The sequence below is a fragment of the Augochlora pura genome, chromosome 10 (genome assembly GCF_028453695.1).
Source record: "Augochlora pura isolate Apur16 chromosome 10, APUR_v2.2.1, whole genome shotgun sequence".
Lineage (NCBI taxonomy): Eukaryota > Metazoa > Arthropoda > Insecta > Hymenoptera > Halictidae > Augochlora > Augochlora pura.
The window spans coordinates 16,134,294-16,153,739 of NC_135781.1; the positions used below are offsets into that span (position 1 = coordinate 16,134,294).

At 40.1% G+C, this 19,446-nt stretch overlaps 1 protein-coding gene across 3 annotated transcripts in view; it reads left to right on the plus strand.

Moving 5' to 3' along the window:
- Sap47 (Synapse-associated protein 47kD) overlaps positions 1-19,446 on the plus strand; it is a 130,112-nt gene that overhangs the window by 39,987 nt on the left and 70,679 nt on the right. The window lies entirely within an intron of this gene.

Here is a 19,446-nt window from a genome sequence, read left to right on the forward strand (position 1 = left end):
TTCTATCCCGGCAGACCCAGTCTCCTGTCCCTCGTCCCTTTTCCATCTTCGTTTAACTATCTCCCTCCCATTTGTTTGCCAGCTACAATTTCCTTGCTCTCTTTCCGTGTTCCTCTCTTTCTCTCTTGGTCTCTCGCTCTCATTTCGTTTTTTTATTTCTCGCTCTTGTTTGGCCTCTCTTTCCCCTAGTTTTCTCGCTCTCGCCTGGTCTCTTTATTTCTCTCCCTCTCCCTCCCTCCCTCCCTCTCTTTCTCGCTCTCTCTCTCTCTCTCTCTTGGTCTCTTTATCTCTCGCTCTCTTTCCCGTTTTCTCTCTCTTGGTCTCTTTATCTCTCGCTCTCTCTCAGTCCCGCTCCCGGCTGGTAGAATCGATGCCTTGAGCCTTGAACTTTCTCCGGCCCCCGGCTCTCCGTCTACGCATACGCTAGCTCCCGCGCGTCTAATTCCTCCCCTAATTCTGCCTAAATTCCCTCTAAATTATCCGTGTCTATTGTGATGCCGCCGCGTCTGTCTCCTCCTGCGCTGCGTGAACACGGTCTTCCCGCACCTCGCGGTTTATACAGATTTGATACTGCGTATATCGAATGTCGATACCATCCGGCTGTGAATTTCAGCGGGCTGACAGCTCAAGGTTCCCGAACAGCTGATGCCCCGGGAGGTACGTCCCGACGAATCGCGGCGTGGAATGGTCCTGGTCTATCATTATTGTCGAATTTACCAGGAAAGCGTAAAAGCTTCCGCGCGCAGCGTATTATCGATTTCGGTTGGCCCGTCGCTGCCACCGGTGCCCCTCTTCTCTGTCCTCGTCTCTCTGTGCCCCTCTACGAGCCGGGCTGGCGGCTTTTTGTCGAGCGTGCCAGCTGTGCTACGCTCGGGATGCTAGAAGGTCAGCCTGCACGTAAATTAATTGAGATAGGCTTGGCCGGCCGCGTTCGGCGTCGATCAATTATTCCGGCCGAATTACGGAAACATCACGCATCTAAAAGCTCCGCCGGATGATCGAGTGACAACCAACCCTGCGCGAATTATAATCATTTTGATTCCGATCCCGATCCCGAGATACGAGCAATCGGCCGCTCGCATGCCCGGGCTAGGCCGCAGTTTCCCTTTTGGGAAGCTTCGAACAGGTTCGAGAGAGAATTTTTAGTTCTATTGTTACCGGGCAGAGGTTCGATTTGATTTTATTGGAATACACGAGAGTGGAAAACGTATGGGATGGCGAAGAATTTGCGGTGTATAAATGATACCTTGTTAATGGATGAATGGAGAATTATCGTTTTAACGCGTTCGACATGCAGATAGCTCTGATTTATCTTCGCTTCAGCGACGCTTTTTAAATCAGACAGGAAAAATTCGTCTCACTTGTACACTCGTTTCGAATGTACCGGTAAAATTGATGAAAAAGAGGCAAATATATTGTTTAATATTATATGAATTATAGAATAATATGTTTTCAATTTTATACCGTCCATATAAGGAGTACTTGACAGCTGTGGTAACTGCTCCCCACTTACAGTCGTCGTACAGCGATCGATCCTTTATTATTTCAGTATTTCATAGTTTCAACTTATTTTTAACAATCCCTTTTTCTACGATAGCACGGGTTGCTAAACATTCAATGGGTAACAAGGTAAAAGTTCAATCGCGCTTCTCGATTTTTACTTTTTATAAATGAAACTTTGATCAAATAAGATTGAATATTCGTTCCAAAAAACGTGCGATTCATTTACCGAGAAATATTTGGTTAGCTGTCGCTATTTCTCGAATATTTTTCTGCCGTATAATTAACTCTTAACGAACGTATGAAACGTTCAATATTTATATATCTCATGGGATATTTACTTTTCAACAATATGAAACGTCCGAGTGTTTCATACACGCGAGTCATGTTTAACTTGTTCGATAATCGAGATATAAATATATAAAATAAATAACACAATATATGAAATAAATCCGTTATCAAAAACCTGGATTTATGATGAAGGTGTAAAAATATGGTAATCAAGAATTATAAACGGACTAATCTCCGTTTGACACCGGCTGGATACGCAATCCTACTTGAGCTACTGCAGGTTGTACATGCTTCGTACATACCGTCTGGCAATGGTACAGTATCATTTACTTTACTACAATAATTGCTTACAAATAGATGAAAAGCTGACAGCAACATTTATGGACAATGCGTAAAACGTAGTCATCGTCTGTGCTCGTTTTAAGTGGCCGTCGTATGTGTAATTAAACCGTATTCGATTCGGCACGTGCTTGACATGTTTATTTTCCAATTAATATTTATTTTTGCATGGCGAAACAGCTCGCGAGCGAATTTGTATAATTTTTATCCTGCCAATTATCGCCTGTAAATATTTTCCAGTTCACGAGTTCTCATTGCCAGCAATTCTGCCAATGTTGTAACGTTAACATTTCAAATGATTAAAACGTACACGTGCGGCCGTTCTTTAATTGACTTTAGGAAACTCCAATACAGAATCCAACATACAGGAAGATACGAGAGCATTGCTCGCTGCGCATTCGAGAACGTGTACCGCAAACATGCGTGTATCGCGATCGTAAATAATGTTCAGCGTCCGGTGCACGAGATAGAAGTGCGACATGGAAATCAGTTTCCGATTGTCTTCGCATAAACAGGTTCTTTGTTGCGGCTAGATACGCTTTGTTCGATCGTTCGGCATTCATCATTGACGCGATACTTTGGGTCGCGCGTTTATAATTGCTAATGTTAACAGAACGTCGAAAACACACGTTTAGAAAGGCCGGCGTAAAAGCGAATGTCTCGCAGGCTGGATTTCGCAAAAAAGACGATCGCGCGTCCAATTCAATTTGCCAAGCTGTCGATCGAACAGCCTGTCGAAACAATGGGTTCTTTTTTAACCCGGCACGGAGTATTATATTGCGACATACGTGCTACCGTCCATCCGACGGGGGTCAAAGTACCCGTCGACGTTGTTCAATTTCCAGCAGTTACGCGACCGGATCCCTTTGTTGTGGTAAACTGCGGTCATCGACAGTGTGAAAATTCCACAATCTGGAGTGGAACGGCCGCGCGCGCCAATACCTAGTCGCACCGAAATAGAATTTTCACGCCAAGATCAAAGGGACGCTGATAGACTCCGGCTTCGCACGCTGTTTCCAAAAATGCTCCGGTCAGAGATCATTGTTATCGAGCGACGATCGATTATCGGATTCTCCGATGATTCCTATGTGATTACCAGCTTTGTACGACTTCCATGATCCCTTGCTGTTGGCAACAAGCCGGCCGAGTACCGAGCCACGCTACGGTATCCTTGCAGCGTTTTGTTTAGCAGTGTTTATTGTTCAGAAACGCAGCTCCGATTGTTCGGCAAGGACATTCAATTACCATAGCAGCATTCGACGAAAAATATTGACCAATCAGCTGTTTTCGACAGGTATGACAACAAACTGTCGCAATTTGTTGCAATACATTGTTGTGTCCCGTATTATCCGTATATATTTTGATAGCGTGTTCTACAAGTAAAGATAGAACTCAAATGTTATGCAATAAAAAGACCATAAATGCTTTATTAAGCCTTAACATTTTAGCCTTATTTAACACGCTCTCGTAAAATGTACGAAAAAATGCGGGACAGTCTGTATAATTTCATATTCTGTATTAAATTATGTATTTGATAAGAGTGCTGTATTTAATGAAAATATGAAGAAAATCAAACGTATACAGTACAATTACAGTAATTTAACATTTTCCAGAGAGATTGCGACAGCTAACTGGTTAAATAACGTCCGCAGGTTATTAATTCAGGAAAGGTAATGGCAACAGTGAACATAGACAGAATTTGATTGTGATTTTAGCGGAACCAGTGTCCCAAAGGGCAATGTCTGCCCATACTAATTTGTAGCTCGTTGCTCTTCCCATGGCAATTTTAATTTTCCATTAGCCGGCCAACAAGTATAACGAATGCTGGATTTCCTTTGCGAGCATGTCCTGGACCGAATGCCCTAGCGCCAGTGCTCAAAGTCCTGGGAGCAGTCAATTACCCCGGAATCGAACGACAAAGTTTATTTTAAACGTGTTTGATGTTTGTAAATATCTAACTCGCGAGTAACGGCCGAGAGGCAATGCTTCCGTCGACCGTTTTGTTCAGCTTGTCACTCGTCGCTTCGTGTTACCACGTTTTCAGAAATTAATTTGCTCGGGTACGACTCTCGTGAAAAAGCTGCAATTTTTCCAGCCTTTGCTATTTCACTTTGGTTAAAGGAACCGTGAGTTTTTTGTTTCCGACGCGTTGAAAATGCAAGTTTATGAAGTTTACACGAGAAAATGTAACGTTTTTCAATTCCGTTTCCTTTTACATCAAAGCTTCGAAATTTTCAAGTCGAATTTTACCTCGAAAATCAGGCTTGTTCATCGAACAAGGCTCGCACACTTTGCGCACGAGGTAATTAATTCGTAACGTGCCTTTTGTTCGCAACAAAGTCTTGACAGATTGTTAATTATTAAAAGTTCGTTTTCTAAACGTATATGAATTTGCATACTTTTCTATTCAATTTCAAAATTTTAACTAGGATGCCAGCACTTATTGATATCTTGCAGACAAGTTTAATTGAACGAATAACGAAAATTGCGAAACTCCTGAAAATTCTTTTCACATATAAAAAGGAAGATTGTTCATAACTTTCTCGAGGAAGCAAATAAAAATACGTTCATAATTTTCTTTGTCGAAGAATAGCGTTATGACCCGAATGTTCATGCGGAAAACTAGAGGACAAAAAAGGGGGAATCAGTCAATTTGCAACAGAGAAACGCGGACGCAAAAGAATCTGTGCAATGGATGAACGTCAGACACGCGGACACAATTTTAAGCCCATTCGCGTTCCGGGTGAAAAGTTCGTGTTATTGGAGTAAATATTTGCTATAGCGCGATCGACGAACCCCGCCACGCAAAGCAAAAAGCTCCGCCTGTATAACATGCTGGGGCGTCCAACCGAGATCGTGTCGCGGTCGCAAAAATCTGCCTCCGTTATTTCCGCCGTTGATTTCCGGTCGACGTAATCCTTTGTGAAAGGGCCGACAACTAGGCTTGTATCGTGGGGCGTCAGCACATTTACTCGATGTCTCCATTAAAGCGGCATTGCCATGTATCCGTTTGTGTTATGCGGGATATTTAGGCTTCTATTAAGCACCTGCTACCAGGAATCCTTATTCACCTATTCAATCACGCAGAGCCATAAAGGAAACAATTAAATTTTTCCAATAATGGTTAAGCAGTTAACCTCTTGCACTACAACAGACTCGTGGTATTCTAAATCGAAACAAAATTTGATGAAACATTTAAGGCAAAATTGTTTAAATGGAATGAAGAGTTATGAAAATATTTAAGAATCTTATTACACTGTTTTAAATTTCTTTGGACTAAATAAGAAGAAGCATGTCTTTGATCTTGTTCCGGGCAATTGAAGGAGGCAGCTTTTATTTTGCATAAAAATTTGCAGTCTAGTTATCACAATACAGGAATGAAAGCAAATGAATGCACACGAGAAATGAAAATTGTCTCGTTCCATCGGAGAAACGATTAAAGATGAAATGCTGCTTAACGCAATAGTATAAAGTTTTAGATAACGATATATTTTATTCTCGTTACCAAAAACATTGTTTATTAAAGCGACGCTTTAGAAAAAGTGCTTCCATTCTAAGATTTCAGAATGTAAATATCTGTTCTGTAAATGAAAAAAGTCAAAGGACTTAAGTCTTCTACAATTTCAGCATTTGCTGACTGTTAATAATCTCCACCCACTAATTTTACGAATTTCATTTTATTTGCACACCTTTTTTTAGAGGTAATGCGAACGGACAAAGAGAGAGATTTTTCGTTGCCGGGTCAAATACCCCGGTTGAAAAGAAGCGGGATTTCGCTATTCCAAGCGAGACGTCTCGGTTTGGTCAAAGGCTCGGTCACGATAAGAAGGCGCCCATAGATACCGTGGATCGTAGGTTGCACGCCGGCGATATTGAGTTTGGTCTGTGCCCGGCACGCGACACTCGTTCACGGGAAAGGCCAGTTATGGTTGGCAGTGCGGTTGCTAGCAATTGACTAGTAAATCAATTTACAAGGTTTCCTCGGTCGTTCGCGTAACATCGGCCGCGAGAATATTATGTCTCGGCGAAACCTGGTCAGGCCTTTGGAGCGAGCGTGCCAGCCCTGCGAGAGCAGACACTCGAGGGTGCAATCGATAACAAACCTTGACCTTCGTAGGGCCAGCCCTGGCGCATCGCTGAAGTCGGCCGTGTTCCGCAGAGATCCCGCGGATTAATATCCTGCACTTGTTCCGAACTGGTTACCTTGTTTAATATCGTTCCGTCGGATTAATCTTAATGCTACCCCCTCCTATCGCCTAACCCCTTCCCGCAGGAAGTTTGAATAGGATAGATTAATATCGGCTCTCGCGTGCTTTGTTCCTGAACGATTCGAGGATTTTACGCGAGTATGATGGACTAGCGTCGATAATTCTCTTCGAAGGTTCGCGAGATTAACTCCTACACTTGCCAATGATTCGCTGTGGTAATTACTGTAATGTGCTTATGCGAAATCTACGTTTGTAATTCGAGGGCTAATTGGATGGGGAGGTATCCAGCCCTTGAAAGCCAGGGCTCGCTAGTGAGGAAATGATATTTACCAACGATGCGATACGATCTCTGAAGGCTGCTGCGGTGATCAGTTCGAATTCCATTTCGAGTTTAATTATATTCGGTCTTCACGCATCGCTTTCTTTAATAGACGCACTCTACTCCTACATTTCCATTTACCAACACGTTATCAACTTCTTCTCGAATCTCCATTGATTTCCGTGAACGTTTGCGTTCTCAGCCTTCTCTCTTTATTGAATTTATTTCTGCACGAATTAGTTCAACTTTCCACGCGAATCTTTTACTCACTCGAATTTCAGAACCTTTCTTACCATTATTCGTCATAATTCTCTGCTCTTTGGATAAGGCAAACTATCCGGTTTCGTATCCGACACTGACGCAGTATCTCTATTGTCATCTTCTTGGTACTCTAAATCGCTGTTAGTTCAACAACTGTCACGTTCGTCTTCAATCTTCTATATTATTATGTATAGTTACCTCGTCGCAGGCGTTTCTTCAGATTATAATCTTTTTACCATCAAGGTCGTGAAGAATTTTACTTATTTCCAACCCGGTTAATTTCCGTCAGGCATTTGATTAAGTTCGTTTGTGTATCACCTCGGAATATCCTAAGTTGTCGACAGATAGATCTCCGTGACACATTTCAGAATGTGTCGCCCTTACGCTGTCTTATTGGATATTCTGTTTTCAGGTCACCCGTACTTGCTGCATCAACCTGCAGGTAGCAATGCAATTTCTGATTGTGATGTACTGTTTCAGATTCATTCGCTTCTATTTTGTCGTTCTGTGTACCCATTTTATTCAGAAGCTCGAAAAATGTTAGCTCATGTTTGATTACTTTCTCCTCAAGACGATGCTTTAATGTCGCATTTACAGAACCCCTTTGCCACCACCAGTTTCCCAGCCGTTTGATATCATGCCTTTCTGCTTGAACTTCTCCACAAAACTGCTTCAAATCTTATAAAACTCTTCTTCTTCGCTCTTCTCTCTTCGTAAACAAACGAAACGATACAAAAAAACATCGTTTATACAGAGAAAATCATTCGTTCCTCCAAGTGGATTATACGCTCCTTTTTTCCCACGCATATCAGCATAAGAGATCTGACCTCGCTTTGCGACTTTTCTCATTACTTTCTTGTGAAAGAGAGATGGGGGACTTTTCGCAGAGAGGACTTCCGTCAATAATGTCGTTAAACTTCGAAACTTCAATTGTTTCTGTGTCATGTAATTGTTTCAAAGTATGAGAATTCACGTTTTAAACGTTCATGCTATGTTTTTACAAATTCCCTTACAGCCAATCTGAGTGTTTACACATTCATTCTATAAAAACTCTTACACTTTACACCGTTCAGAAACAATACGCATATCCAAGTTACGGAAAGCGATTAGAATGAAACTTTATATTTATCAAATAAGACGTCTTAAATATTTTTATACTTGTATTTTATTTATTTTTGAATAAAAATATTTAATGTGTCTTATTCGATGGGTAAAAAGTTAATTATACCCGAAAACAAAGCAAAGGCGCAGTAATCGGAGCTTCGTCTGCAATCCTCACTGTACATGTATTTTCAGCTTAATGCATATTTAGAACATGTTCAATAGTTCCAAAATCGTCGTATCAATCGCCTTCTGTGTCGAAGTGGCTTTATCTGGCCAATAAGAAGTTACAACGCGTTGTTTGCTCTATTCTTGGTGTAGGTTTTCGTGACTGCGATTCAGCCCCCATTGATTGACTATTTCTTGACCCTCGCTCGTCCCGCTTTCTTCGACAATCGCGTGTCCAATGTCCAGGGATGTCGCAGAAATTACGCTTTCCTGACTGCAATTTCAAACTGTCCTGGTTCCGATTATAGTTACTATAATTAAATCCTCAATTGTTACAGTTCTTCGTGTCGTGAATGTCGTGAGTTTCTTCATCCGTGAAATGATGAATCAGTTTCTCCGTTATGTATTGATCTCTGAATACCACTTTTTCTATTCGATACCCACTCCTTTGAGTACTTCTGTTAAGTATATAATAACGTTATAACATTTCGCTACCTTTAATTGTCGTAACAACTTCAATCGATTCCGATAAGAATGAAATTTTAAATTTCTGTTATAGGCTCGAATAAAAAAGTTAAAAAACAAGGGTTTTTAAAATTTCTTGTCATTTCAGGCGATAGCAAAATTTAGAGAAAAAGTATTTTCATTATTTTACAATGAACTAATCCTTCTGGCATCTCTAAAAATTCAAGACATTTGATTCAGTTTTAAAAAAGTTAAATTGTTTCAAAAGTACGCGAATACTTTCTTCTTCTACTGCAGATTTCCTGGCTCTGAAATCCGCCTTTTCTCCATTTTTGCTCTATTTGGAACTCGTGACTTTGTCGGGAGAGGATCATATGAAGCTTCGATTCTTAAAAGAACGGCTTAGCCCACCGTGCTGTGGGATATGTATCGGTCAACGTGTCTGCTCATGATTTACCACCACGACTTTCTGTGTGTTCTAATGTACGCATGTTCGACAAATTCTCAATTTAGAAAATCTTATTACTTGTCGCATCCTACGTTTATCCGAAACAAAATTGATAAGAGAACGTCCGAATCTGTCTCGACAGTTACGGTTTAGCTGACAAAATGGCGGTCCCTGTACCGACGGAACTTCAGCCGGATGGTGTTTCTGTTAAAAAATGGAAGTTATGCTCGCCGTTTGTCTCGGATGTGACAGGAAGGCAGAATCACTGGTACCAAGAGTTACGCGAATCGCGCCGCCAAAGTTCGAGCGCGGAAGTTTTCTCCCGCCCATTTCTGGCCCGCTCTTGTTTCATCTGCCCGGGCTTCTACGACCTACGGATTCTTTTTACGCGTCCCGTGTTCGTCACCACTCAACCCTCTTATGCATTTCTCCCTTCGAGCGGGAGGGGCCGCGTCCGATACTGTCTCGCGCAATAAATATTGTATTGCGAAATAAGCAAACAAAGTCGACCCAATTTCGTCGCGTCTTTAAGGCTGAGCTTTTTTCCTGCTCCGTCTTCTGGTTGCCGGCTTAATCACGTTTGTTTGTTACCCTTTCTCCTTGTCGGCGTTCGCCGAAGCCTCGAATGCGTGAGTGCGGCGTTATTGCGCGATGAATATGGATCAAATGGCAAGCTCGAGGAGATCCGCGTTTCCGCTCCATTTTCCTTTTTTCGTGGCCTTCGGAGTCTCTCGACGGGTCTTGAGCTGCGCTTTATGCGTCACGCGTCCCCTTCCGTTGCAAGTTGCAAATTAAACAAATCGTTTCTCCCCAGCCGCAGACTCCGCTTGCTTTCCGACTCGCCTGAATTATTTCTCGCGCTCCCCTTTCGCGGATACGCTTAACGAGATCGAGATTCACGACGTCGCCTGCATTCGATAAATAGAAATTATGAAATGATCGAAATAATGTTCTCGTTAACGGCGAACGCCGCTGGAAATAAATCGAGTCCGTAATTCGCTTTAATGACGAATAAACGAGCATGTAAATACGAGCCGAATGAATTATAGCCCGGAATTCTGTATATCCGAGAGAACAATAATTGTCTGTCGCCGCTCTCGTCACACTACGATGCACTTGTCGAAATCGTTAGGTTCATTTAATCGGACTCGGAGGTGCGACTATCAATAACCTCGGCGATTATAAAATATTATCGATAATGTTAGACAAGCGGAAGCCTCTGCGATTAATCGTAATGAATTTTAGCTATGACTCATTATTTTGTCTGAAAGAACGCATATTATAAAATGGAGCCATTGAAAGCAGAAATAACCAAAAAAGTTAATTTGTAGATAATGAAGATGAATTAAAAGTTTTGTAAAATGCAATAGTATACAAAACTGTTTCATGTAAGCTTTAACTTAAAATAATGAAAAAAATTCGCATCAAATATTCAATTAAGTATGACCTAATAATTATTATTGTTGCTTTAAATAGCACAAGTATTCTGACCTAACAAAATTGCAAACAGTCACTTGATTTTATATCTTTTTCATTATTTTATTCAATTTTGTCCTCATTTGTATCGGAAATACTTTAATATCGTACTTATGTGTTAAATTACCAGGACATATGTAGTATATAAAAGATTATTTTGCAAAACAGAAAAAAGAATGAGAGCACATCATTACGTCTATTCTGATAATTTCTAGGAAATATCATGGCATCGATGGATTGCGTGTCGAATCCAGCCACTTTCATTCTTGTGCGAGGGCAATGTTATCTCAAGGATATCGTCGATTGTTTAGGTGCGCGCGGTGTCGTCCGAGAGTGGCTCGGCTTCGCGGTTGTAAGGCGCGAAGTTTTCCTGTATAGAATATACGGCACTCGACGCGGCACGGTAGTTTGACGTGTTACCGAGGAACTACCTTGATATATTTTAGATATTGGTGTTCGCGTGTTCCCGTAGTCTCCTTGTGAGACGTTAGTTCGTATGTAGCGGCGCGCCGAAGTATGGAGACCGATGTGTCTCGGTTGACAATTTGAAGAAGAGTCTTCTAATCGTTCGATGCTCGAACTCGTGATTCTTCTGGGGGTGTGGGCGTTTCTGCCTTTTGGGGGTTTCCTCGAGAATTGCATTTTGGTATGATGGAGGGGCACTGATTGGCCTTTGCCGATTGCTGTAGAGTACCAATCAGTGCCTTCTTTAACGCGGTGACATCCCCTTGTCAAACCGTGAGCGTGTTACGTTGTATATACTTTACAACGCCAAAAGTGCTACGGGAATCGTCCAGGTCAGCCGGCGACGTTTGCGGTACCGTCGCGTGCACGGTTCGGGTGACCCTTCGGAATACCCGGTTTATTGCACGTCCCAGCTGTGGGCTTCGAAATGCAATTAGGCAGTTCTCTCAGAAATCTTTAACTTTATGACACGGAATGGTTATTGAGGAAGGCGGTAATGAAATTAACATAATTCTGATTGCCAGATGTAGAAAAAAGCCTTCTCCTCAAAAATAACCTTCCTCACGTCCGTGTCATAAACCCCATCGGCAGAAATTCCAGGCGTTTCCGTCTTCGGGACGAAACATCGATACACGTTCAGTATCAATAAGATGTCGGCAATTTATGGGTAATCGATAGTCACACCTCTGTCCGGAGGACGGAGTATTTACGCCGAGGAAATTGCACTTCTTTATTTCGCGGATTTCCGACGCAACAGGCGCCGGAATCCTCCTTCCTGTTTATTCCCACAATCTTCCGTAATCTTGCGGTTTTGTTTCTTCGGCTCAGGCAGACCGCGATTAATTCCACGGTTCTATTAATCGGTATCTCACTTACTGTTCTATCGGTGTATAGTAAACGTGTAACACATTGTTTAGAAATTATCGCTTCCGACCACACTGACAGCATTGTTTGCTTGACAAGCGCGGTTATAATTAATTGTACGCCAGCCGAGCTTCGGATAATGGCTTTTGATTCCTATCGTATACAGAGGATCTGACCCAGCTCGAGAGGATATCGCCTATAAAATGTGTTTCATTATTTGCGCAGCAATTTTGATATTGCGCTGCGTACTATCAATCAGAACCAATTAAGTGTAACATGTCAATTTTTACGATATTAACGAATGATACGGTTTGTTAACAAATATTTTACACACTTTTTTTTAATATACCTGGAAAGTGAAAATGATCGACAATATCGAGGATTAACAATTTATTTTCTATCTCAAAATGAAATATAGAAAGAGCTTTACAGTTTTTCATTGTCTAGTTATCAAATTATCAGGAAGGGAACAATACTTGCAATTTTGGAGATCGTTTCTTCTTTCCGGATAAACTATGTCACACACAAAATTCAGGAAAATTGGTGTCGTACTTGAATAATGCGTTCTAATGTCAGCAATTAAATATTTATAGTATAATGGTACAAAAATATGGAGAAAGATTTTCACATACATATTGGTGTAACTGGTCTGAAGCGTAGGATGAATCGATAAATATCTGTTTGCAACATATGTATGCATGCAGTGTCTGATAGATGTTCTTAATTTTTGTGTCTGCGCACACATGAATGTGGCATAAAATTCGAGAAAACAATGAGCAAGCAATGTTGGAAATTTCGAAGTTTCTTATCTATTTCTCCGCAGCCATAATTAAGCACGACTAAAACTTGACTCTTGATATATTAGCCGAGATTTCCCGGCGTGTTTCACTTCTTACATTAACGGCGAAATTTCCATATACTTACTGACCAAACTTCGGCGCCGAACTTCCAGTGAAAAATTATACGAAACTTTTCCACGAAAAAGTTGTAATAGATGCTTCACCTACAGGAACTTTCGAAATTAATTTATGATTCAACCATATAATATTTTGATTTGTTTTCAGCATCGTATTTGCTCAGCTATTTTATAAAATTCTATCATAGGAAAATTTCCTTTATTCATCGCATGGTTCATCAAGCTCTGTTATAGGAGCGGGCCTGAATTCATTCCAGTTCAATTTTTTGTTTTATTTGCATATTGCATTATTACGCGAATTCCTCAGTCCTACTCATCGCTATTCCATACGCAGAACATCCTACTTCTTGAATTCTGATTGCGTCTTTGAATTGGATGACGGAAAGAAATAAATTAAATTGATAAATTTATTCGATCGAGCGAGCCGTTCTCTCCATTTAACTGTTAACTAGGTTATTTTTCGTATCGCAATGCTTGTATGGGCGTAATTGGGGATGAATGAAAACGATTTATTTCACTTTGCCAAACAAGAGGCGCAATTAACATGTACGCGCGCTGACAAAAGTATTCCCAAACATCTAAATTAAGGTAGTATGAAAATATTTCTTGTTTCACCATAATTAATACATTTATAAAGCTATATTAAATATATACAGTGAGGACAGAATTGAGTCAACGCTTTTAAAACGATATACATTTTTTAAAACTGGTTTAAATGACTTGAATTTCCCTGTCAAGCATGCATAAAAATCAAGGAATACCAAATGCATTTTTTAACTTTTCATTATAAGCTCGGATAAAACAGTGAAGAAGGCAAAGTTTCATTACATTTATTTATTCCAATTAATAGTAAAATTGAAAACAAAAATATTTTAGTTATTGTATAGCGAATGAGTCTCTCTAATATTAACAGGAAAATTCAAATTATCAAAATTCAGATCAGTTTTAAAAGAAGTTATACCATTTGAAAAGTGTTGATTCAATTTTGCTCTCCGGTGTAAATTGAATTTAAATAAAAAAAACATTGTATTATTCGAGTTGAAAGGTTTCCAAATTGAATTAATAGGTTTACAATGATTTGGCCCCTTTAATCACGAAATCGACAGTTTAGACCTTCGATATCGAGTTGAACACGCGTAGTCGTAATTTGTCGAAGAATCGATGCTGCGGTGCTATAATCTTATTGATATGCATGAGATATGGCCGAGGAGGGATCGCGCGTTGCGCTTTATGCGGATTTAAATGACGGCGAGTTCGCTGGATTTTTATATACCGTCACGCCGTAAATGTCCCCAGTGGCATGAGAGCCGGTGTGTGCCATACAACCAGATTTCGAAAGCAATAGACGATTGCGTACATATCGATTATCTGTCACCCTCGAGTGTATTCGAAATACGCTGCTCCTAAATTCGTCTCACGATTGTTGTTTCCGGACTTTGTTTCGATGATAATGCGCACCCGATGACGGGACTCGAAATAATGCCAGAAATCGTTGTAACAACGAATTATCGGATCCACGTAATTTACATCGTATCAAATCTGTCAGTGAGCCAAAGAAATTTATAGGGTATATAAACGTCGAGAAATTAACGGTACGAACTTTCATTGTGATTTATCGAAATTGCAACGATTGTTGAATATTCAGAAACCTGTACTTTGCAAGTTCCGTTCTCTCATTTATTCACCATACCTATTAGCGAAAGATATTATAATTAATTGTGAAAAATATGAACACGTAGATAGCGAGGAACTCTATTTATTGAGATTGCTCTTTAATTGATTAATTGAAGCTACCAATCTCTGATGGTATTGTTTGTTCGCTCGTGAGCTATATTTTTGCTTTATGGGTCGCCCGTTGCATTCTGTTGAGCACTTCGAAAATAAATTTTTATAAACGACATCGTACTTTGAAATAGTCCCGCGAAAGGTTTATTTCTGCCATAGATTATTTTATCGCTTCGTAGAGTCACCGTTCTTGCTATGTCCATTTTCACGACGTTCATTTTCCTCGGCCATTAATGAATATCGACAGCGAACTTTCATCTCCATCACGATGTACTTCACCGAGCTAATCGCTCCTTCGTTCTTATTGCTCCTTGTTCGAAACGTTCTTCGTTTAATACGGAAGGCTTTTTATCGAAACAAGCAAAAAACTTTTTCGATCGAGGTATTCGACGTACGGATATTTTAACGTGACCAATTAACGCTTTAAACCGTTCACGTTATAGTAATCCAAGTAATACAATTTCTATGAAGTAGCATATCTTTTAACTGTTACAATTTTCTTAACAACCAGTACAAATATTTGTAAGACGAAAATTTATAAAAGCATCATAGTGATCGCCTGGTCAAATGTTAAAGTAGAGACACTTTTGGTTTCCAATAGTCATTCCTATTTTACTAATTAATTTATTAAATAATAAAACAGCGAACGATGCGGAAACGCGATGAAAGTGTGATAAAAGTCAAAATGTAAAGAACAAATAGTACCCTGTTCCAGTTAATGAGTGTAAAATTAACGTTCCTGCGCTTCGGTCCGTACACAATTATAATTTCAATGAGCCGATCAATCGAATTTTTTGGCGACTGAGCGATGCGAACGATAGGTTTTTCGCGGTACCCTGGTAGGAAAGGTTTCGCGGTACGTCGGCTATCTGTTACCAGTAATTAAGCGTGACCGTTAGCGTAATGGATGAAAGACACGTGCTGGGGCAGCGATGGTTCGCGGTGAATACGAAATCACCGCAGGCGAGGCGTTATCGAGATCGCGTCACGAATGAAAATCAGGCTAAACTGTTGCGCGTGTTGCGAGCTTGATCCCCTCTAGGCAACCATTTCAAAATTGACAAGCGTTTTTCGGAAGCAGACGAATGCTGTCTTCCACAGTGGAAATTGATCCACGGCCTTGTCACGACTCGCAGCGGAAATTCCGAAATTAATATTCCCAATTTTAAAGCAAATCAACGGGATATGCCACGATATAACATACATTTAAACAGGTCACCCAGTCATGTTTGTTAAAGAGTGAAGTATTATTAATTAGATAGCTAATGCAATAATAAGTTTCATTGAGTCCATCCACAAATTGTCTACATAACTATAATTTAATTCTGTCATGTCTGTCTTGCATTTGTGAATCCTATTTGTCCAAATGCTATAAGATAAAATTAGCTGCTTATTAACATAGAATAAAATATATCAAGTTTGAAAAATAAAAAGAAATTAAATTATAATTAAATTATAATTAAAAAATTTTATGTATGGCTATTAGATAGCTAATATGAACTCCATAATTCTCAACTCCATCTTTAAACGTATTCGACGTCATTATTTTCGTTTCCTTCTTCCTATTTTTCTGCAATATCATTTTCTTTGCTTCGTATTATTACATGCTGTTCAATTGTAATGGAAATATTTCTTTCCGTTAATTAAATAAATTAAAAATTAGAAATAATTATATGTTCAAATGAATTTCGAATATTTCGTACGATCGGTACTGACAAACAGTTGAGTCGTTTTTAATTTCGAAGGATTCCAAGGATGCAATATAGCGTTGCGTACCAAACAATAAACAGTTTGTCAGGATTTTTTATTAATTTTGTATTCTGTTGTGCATTTCACCGTTGTGCGTCTGATGGACCTTGAAATGGAAATGCGTCGGCAGGCTGATGGAGCGTTGATTCGCGTCCCGGACATCCACGAGTCGGTGTGTTAATTAACCTTTAATTAACCTGGTCGGATGGAAATCATCGCTGCGTATCATTTCGCGCTTTTCCGCGTCGAAGTTTCCTCGTTAGCGACAGATTCGTGGCATTTAAAAGCTGTCAAGGTCGTCGAAAGCGAGGGCAAATCGGGCTGGAGGTGGCGCTCGCGTAAGCTCACCTTGCGCGACGCGACGCTCCTCGAATGAGAACGAAACGGAGAGACAAATTAAAGTGACTTCGATTATGCGTTGGTGCGCAACGGTTACTTTAGCTACTGTCTAGCCGAGCGTTAATCGAGATTGAAAGTTTTCTCGTTATCTCAAAGATAATTTTGAGAGCCGATGTCGCGCCATTCCAGGCCCTTTCCGCCAGCCGATTTACCTTTCCTCTCTGACGACGCGACGGCCTGCCCTTATTGCGATCCTATTCTATTTTTCGTCCTCCCGCTTCGGTTCGTTTCTAACCGGAAGATCAAGCCGACGCGGCAGACTTGGGGGAAACGAATTAAAAATGTTTAAACGACCGGAATCCAATACGATCGAAATGAAATTCTTGATACAGAAGAGCGCCGCCGACAATTTCCACGGCGCGGACCGTGCAAAATTACCCTTTTTCCCCACGTAAACTCAGGCTATTATGCCACGGCGATTCATTGTCGCCCCGTTAAACGAGAGATCCCGGACTATTCCTTGGTTCTTCATTATCCCCCTTCCCTCTCTTCGTCGGCATTCTAATTTCTTTAGTCGGCTGGCCCCAGCCTCGTGGCCAACGTGAACTATAACAGCTTTGGTTTAAGAGGGTTTAAGGGGTTTCCACTGAAAAACGCGTTACCTTGGTTTTTTGGGATCCCTTTTTTATGAAGAAATTATGCAACTTCTCGCATCAGCGTTCTTCCTTTACAGAGTGGTTCACCAGATTTTAGCATGATTTTCGTCAATATTATTATACGTAGCAAAGAATTATTATACGAAGTTGAATAGCTTTGAGATAGGCTCGTTTTGGTTTTACTTGGTTTAGCTGGATTGTATGTTTTTTTCTGCAGCAATCGATGAATCTCGATAGTCTCTACAAAAAACTATTAAACTCTTACTGTCGAAAAACCATTATATCATTATCATAATTACAGCCTGAACGTACGGTTTGTCTTTTAATCCAGTCGCAAAGAAGGTTATAGATTATTATTAAGCGATTTCAACAATTGAAACGACAAGAGAGAGAGAGAGAGAGAGAGAGAGAGTGTGATGGGATGTCGAAGGAATCATGAGGCCATCCTCAAATTGAATCGATACGACGATAATTTCACAGTGGCTAAGAGTACATCTATTAATCATGAGTAGACCGCGGATTTTTATGCAAGATAAAAATGCTCTAACTTTATTATAAGAAACTCAAGCCAGATGAAAGCGTTTTTCTTCTTTTAATAATTTTTAATAATGACTCATGACTTTCTAACTTGGTTTTGTGATTTAGCCATTTTTGTAAAAAGCACACAAAATCTTCCACTTTGAAACATTAAAACAATCACGTATTAACATCGTTAAGATTATTGACATTTTTCGAATATCTTTATTATATATATTTATATGATTTATAGCTTATTATTTAAATTATTCGGAATATTATGGACAGACATTAAATTTCGTTGCAAAATTTCCTTATGGTTCTGAACAGTGCAACGCACGCAATAATAAAGAGCTCTCGGTACGAACAGATAAACCGCAAAAATGTTTCAATACAGGTTGAAAGATACGTGGCATGTAGCTCGTCAGGGAGAAATTGCTAAGAATAGCTTCGTTCTTAGCGCGTTACGTGAGTTCCTCCATTTAAGACGAAACCGACTAACGCGAACGTGAATCGCGGAGTGTGAACTCGATTAATTCTCGAATAGAGGGTAATCGCGTATCCGTGCCAGTCGATCGATACACCGCAAACTGCGATTGACGGGTCTATGATCGAGCTACCCCCCGTCTGCGAAGGTCAATGTCGAAAACGAGAGCTGGGTGTGGTCATTGAGGCGATACCCCGGTGCGAGGAAAATTGTGCGTTCGGAAATGCTAGGACCTTATGGTCTACTAACCTTCAGGACGGTTTTCACCAGTCTGATCAGTGTTTCGTATTCGAAGGAGAAGTGGAGATATTGCGAACCGAAGGACCACAATGTTAAAGTAATATGGATCGTGACTTGTAAGGCCGAGTAGCATGATCACAAGAAAGAATACGTCTCGATATTCGATCATCGGAATAGGGGCAATAGCACAATATTTGGCATATATATGAAAGACGGCGCGTTTATACATACGCTATATTATCAGGAAAATACTGCTACATATGATACTCTAATATACTACATATAATACTCTAATATGCTCTAATATATTCCAATATTTTGTTTCTATATATCGGTGCTAAATCTGTATGTAAAGAAATTTTGAAAATTATAATTGAATAAAAGGAAACCTGAAAATGAGCGTAAATTTTTAGTATCAAACGGGAACATAGTATTCAAGTAGTATAAGCTGATATTGGTCGGACACGGACAAAAGATCATTAAAGTCTTCTGCCAATGTTGCGTGATTACAAATGACAAGTATCGCTTTATATGCAATTTATTCACTCAGTATATGACAAATTTATACTGAAATATTGAACATTATTATAACAATATTATTGAACATTTTAAAGGAATTTTAAAGATTTAGGAAATAGAATCGCATTGTCGATGCATCGTGGCTAGCTGAGAAACACGATCGCGAATAGAGTTTCCTTTCCTATACTAGTGTCCATAGATCGTAGGTGTTTATGCAAATTTAGTTTGTTACAGAGTATGGCCATCGCAAATTAGTGTGGGATTTGAATCTCCAGAGTTGTAAGGGAAATTGGGGATCTACGTAAGAAACATGTTCACGACGCCGAAGTAGTTA